General features: G+C 48.5%; 1 protein-coding gene across 2 annotated transcripts in view; it reads left to right on the top strand.

Moving 5' to 3' along the window:
- The window catches only part of Galnt7 (polypeptide N-acetylgalactosaminyltransferase 7), a 125,696-nt gene that overhangs the window by 645 nt on the left and 119,882 nt on the right, over nucleotides 1-5,169 (top strand). The window lies entirely within an intron of this gene.

Here is a 5,169-nt window from a genome sequence, read left to right as displayed (position 1 = left end):
ATCGCGGGACAGAGTCGGGTCCCGGGAACCGAGGCTGCTCCGTGTCCGACTCGGAGCAGCGAACCCCGCGGTGGCGGCGGGAGGACGCGGGGTTGGTCCCAGCTGCGGCCTGTGGCGCGTGCAGGCCTGCAGGAGGCGAGATGCCGCCGCCGCCGCCGTGGTCCGGTGGAGCAGGCCCCGCGGTCCAGCCTCCCCGGAGGTCCCCGCCCAGCCCGGGTGCTCACCCCGGGGGCGCCCCCAGCTTGTCCGCGTCGGGCTCCATCCCACGGCGCCGCCTCCCCGCAACTCCCGTGGCCGGGAGCTGGGTGCGACGTGCGGCTGAGGCCTCGCCCGGCACCCGCTGTCCCTTCGAATCCCGGACAGTGGAAGACACGGGTCCCCACCCCGATCGGCGTCCCCGCACCCGGGCGCCGGGGAACCCCTCCCCTCCGCTCGCGGAGCTCTCGGGTTGTTCTGCGGATCCCGAGCGGGCTCCTCTTCCCCCGGGCCCTGGCTGGGCTGCTCCGGCCAAGGACCTAACTTGTGCCGGCTGCCCCCTCCATCAGCCTGACGCCGAGAGGCGCGCTCCGCTGGGACGCATCCGTCTGCCGCCCTCGGCGCTGGTGTTAGCCTTGACAGTGCCGGGCTTTGAGGGTTTAGTCAAGCTGCTCCGAACTTTAGTTACCGGGATCCTGACACTGCGCTACGCTCACCCAGCAGTTGGCGGCGCGAACTGCCCTGCTCCCACCTCCCCAGGTTGACCCACCCCCCACCCTCAGCAGAATGAACCGTTACAGCATCCACCCACCACCCCCACCCCCATGCCCACCGCCTGAGTCCAAGTCAGACGCAGAAGGGAGTAGAAGACAGTACTAAGGGTTCCGGGACACAGAAGCTGAGCAGTCGTGGGAGGAGTCTAGTCAGGTGCCTTTAGCAAAATGAGCGTGGCATCTACACGACGTGTTTGATTAACTTTACTTTTGGAAAGTTAGCGTCAGGAAGTTGAGTGTAAAAGCTTGTGACGACCGTCCAAGAAGACTCCCAGGAGGAGGTCCCCTTATCAGTTGTGGCTGGTGTCGCAATTTAGTCTGTAAGTTGCTGTACTTGAGACTGACTTCACTGAGGTGGAGCCCCACCTAAATCACCTAAATTGATAAAACAATTAAATTTTCCTTTTCAGTGTGTTTGCAGTGATGGCTGATTTTTTTTTTTACAATTATGGTTGCTCTCAAAGTGATTCAATGAGATGAATATTGAAATTTATTTTTCCTTCAGTCATCAAATACCGTTTTATAAAAGAGTGCTGTATATAGTGCTGGAAATCCTAACCCCCATTTTTCTGAGAAGAAAATGGAAAGCCTGCCAAAGATAGTTATGTTAAAAATGTCCTGTATCTCTGATCCTTTTCAAACCAAGCTTGGGCCCAGCAAGGTGAGGCCTGCCTATATAATCCCAGCATTTGGGAAGCTGAAGGAGGTCACTCTTGACTATGTATCAAGCTCAAGACCAGCTGGGGCTCCATGAGACTCTAGTCTCAAGAAGCTGGAAAAAGAAGTGGAGGCATATCATAGCACCCGTCTAGATAGCTTATTAGTGTTGATATGTAATAAACTATCATGCCCACCTATCTGTGAGGTAAGCATGGCTCAATTTTTTTTGCTGGCCTTGATAAGTTTGTCTGTGGATCTAGTATAACTTGTCATTTCTGTAATGTGCCAAAGACAAACTAAGACTTTTTTTTCAACATTTACCAGCACAGGTATGAAAAAGGATGCTTTGTGTCAGGAGACGATGACTTACCAGCAAATAAGTAGCCTTTGCAGTTTAGGGTGTCGATGTCACAAGCGTGTAAATCAGGGACTGTTACTTCCCTATAATAAAATCAACCTAAGGGTTCTTGAGAACCAGTGTTGGGCGAGGTCCAGTTAGGGAAGACTCAGATGCGATGTGGACTCCTAGGTTTTCCCTCTGCCTTCTGGTTCTTTTACAGTGTGCCTGCAGGTCCTTCCATCCATTGAGAACCTGCTTCTCTTGGATGTGGGTCTGTACCTGGCCTCTTGGATCCCTCCAGAAAGCCTGAGCTAGGCCAGAATGACCTACCTTATCCAGAGAAAGTTCTACCTCTGCTGCCACCAGTTGTGCTGGGCTCTGTCCAGCCAGTGCCACTTCTGTCTTATACTGTTGGTGTTGCTGGAACTAAAGAGTCCTTTGAGGATTCCTTTGTGTTCATTTTGAGGAACAAGTGAAGACAAAATTCTCTCTTTCTGAGCCTCTTGCTGTTTTTCTGGGGCAAATGATACTTAAAAATGACCTAAGCAAGCATTTTAATCTGATTTGTGTTATTTTTGGAGGCTGGCCTTGAACTCTGTACGTAGCTGAAGGTGACCTTGAGCTCTTTATCTTTGTGCCTCTGCTTCCTAAGTGTTGGAAGAATCACTGTCGGTCATACATCAAGATGCTGGGGTTGTGGTGTGCCCAGAAATCTTTGTGCATGGCAGGCATACATTTTTGTCAACTGAGTTATATCCACAACTCTACCATATGATTATTTTTGCTGATCTATTCCCCATATAATTTGTGAATGCCTACTGTATAGTAGATATGGTGCTAACTACTAAGGAAACACTTCTTGCTTTAACATTATGGGTCTTGCAGCGTAGTGAGAAATATACATGCTAGTCAAGCCGTCACAGATATACAAATACAACCGTTCTCTGAAAGAAACACACGAATACACGTGTGTTACAAAGGAAAACCTTAGGAGGCAAGAAAACGGAGAAGTTTGAGCAGGTAGGTCTTATTTAATAACTGCCTTCTGAGCTGAATTCTAGAAATTTGACCAAGAGTAGTTGTTGAACTGGGGGTGGGGCAAGAGGAGCCGCGTGTGCAGAGTTTCTGAGAAACGAAGTGGTAAGAATAAGGTGAGAAGCTGGGAGGTCAGCGTAGAGGAACCATGGGGAGCGAGACGAGACAGAGCGATGCTGCAAAGGGCTGGATCTTGGGGACCGTGAGAAGAGTTTACATCTTAAGTGTGGGAAGCCACTGAGGGATGTAAGTAGGGGCTTGGCAATATTTGTGTCTTGAGACGAGCATTGCAGCTCCCTGCAGGAAGTGTGCGTGTGCTGGTTTGCAGAGCAGATAGCAGGAGTCTCATACTAATAGTCTGGGTGACGTATGACGTTGTTTGGCCAGGTGGTGGCTGAGATGAAAGGAACTGGCTGAAGATGCAAAGACACCGGGGTTGGGTGAATGGATGTGGAAGGGGCGGCTTCGGGAAGGCTAGCATGACAAGTGTTTGTTACATCAGGACAAGTTAGGGAGGCAAGGTTTAGACATTCTATTTGTAGTTTACAAGAAAGCTTATTCTTAACTGGGTCTTTTAAGGTCGTCATTTATTAAGATCTTGTGCTTAGACTTGAAGAGAGCAGAACATTCTTTTAATTAAATAGAGCGAGTGTGTTTCAGAGTGACACCATTTTCCCCAGGTGTTACCCCTGACTGTTTAATGCTGGATTGTAAGCTCTGGAAAGAAAGGTTTGTAGTGGAAATGTTAACAGACCATGGCTTTAGAGTTTCTGTCAGTACTCCATGCGCAAAATGATCCGTTTTTTTTTTTTTTTTTGTACAGAGGTCAAGCCCCCTAAATTCAGGACGTTTGTGATAGGAGTAACTCAGCAGCTATTCCTATGCGAGAGGGTTTGTATGAAGCGTGGTGAGAAGAGGAAAGGAATCTAGCTTAACTGGCTGTTCCTGGCTGGGTTGACGGATCTCAGTGAGGTAGCGCCGGTCACTTCACCCAGTGATGCTGTTCACCGTGAGACCTTGTTGAAACCGTCACTTAGCAAGAACACAGAGCCTCCAGTGGCCTTCCTCCAGTTAGGCCTTTGTTTTTTTTAGCCACTTTCCATTTCCAACTGTCCGGCTCCGACACAGAAATAAAAACCCCAGGTCATTAAGTCTAAGGAATTTGAGTTCACAGATTACCCAAAGGCTGACCCCCCACATTGTGTGTGTGTGTGGAGGTGGGGGGAGGGAGAGTCAAAAACTTTTTTTTACGCTTCAGAGCACTGACTGAACCTGAATCTTGTTCCCTGATCATAAAGTTTCTCTGCTCTCTCCTTGGTGCTGAATTTATGGGAGACTGGTTATTATTATTGTTGTTGTTGTTGTTACTATTATTTTATCAAAAAACATAAAGTGAGGTGCTGCATTTATTTGTGGCTCCTCTATAAACAGATCCCCCAACCCCCTGCATTCTGTGGGAATAGTTTTCTGTTGAGAGACTTGTCAGGGCCGGGTACCACCCTGCTTTCAGCTGTGCCTCCATCTGCCCCTTACTTAATCCATAGAAGATGCTCATAGTATACAAAGTACAAGTCTACCTTCTCTACTTGGCAAAAAGAAACTAACGAGACAAAGCTGTTCCTTAATCCAGTAGTCATATGAAGAAAAACACCAGAGTGTCTCAAAGAACTGTGTCCTGGTGTGTTTTCCATTGCTGTGGTGAACACCATGACCACATGCAGTTTGTGAGGGAAGGGTGTATTTCAGCATACACTTTCCAATCCATCAGTGAGGAAAGGCAAGGCAAGAAGCAGGGGCCAGAAACTGCAGCAGAGTCTTGGATAAGGGCTGCATACTGCAGCTGCCTCACTAGCTCTCCTAGGATCAGGAACGACACCCACTGCTCACAGTGGCCTGGGCGCCCCCACACCACATTAATCCATAATCAAGAAAACTCCCCGTAAACTTATAGGCCAGCCTGATGGAGGCGTTTTCTCAACTGAGGTCAAGTTGACAAATAAATAAATAAATAAATAAATAAATAAATACATAACCAGCACAAAACATTTTGTTAGTGACAATTGGTGGCGGTGGCTTAAAAATAGCCCTTTGGAGATTGCACAGTCTTTATAGTAAAGAAGGAATGAGAACTGTGGAGCAGCAGTTGGATTGGGATCACCACTTTGTCTGGTAGGCTGGCCATGTGGAATAGGAGACAAGAGCGGGAGAGCGTGGATTCCTGTCTAAGCTGCATCGTGCCAGGCTGTAGTACAGTGGATAGAAAGGGATCAGGAATGGAAGGCAAAATTTTCAATTTGAGCCACTAGTGAACGAGCTGTTTGCAGATTCTAACTTAGTAGTTATTAAAAAAAAAAAAAAAAAAAAGGCCGGGCGGTGGTGGCGCAC

Source organism: Microtus ochrogaster, unplaced genomic scaffold (assembly GCF_000317375.1).
Source record: "Microtus ochrogaster isolate Prairie Vole_2 unplaced genomic scaffold, MicOch1.0 UNK28, whole genome shotgun sequence".
In the NCBI taxonomy this organism is placed as follows: Eukaryota; Metazoa; Chordata; class Mammalia; order Rodentia; family Cricetidae; genus Microtus; species Microtus ochrogaster.
The sequence above is the reverse complement of the archived record's forward strand: the minus strand, read 5'-3'. Positions and strand labels throughout refer to the sequence as shown.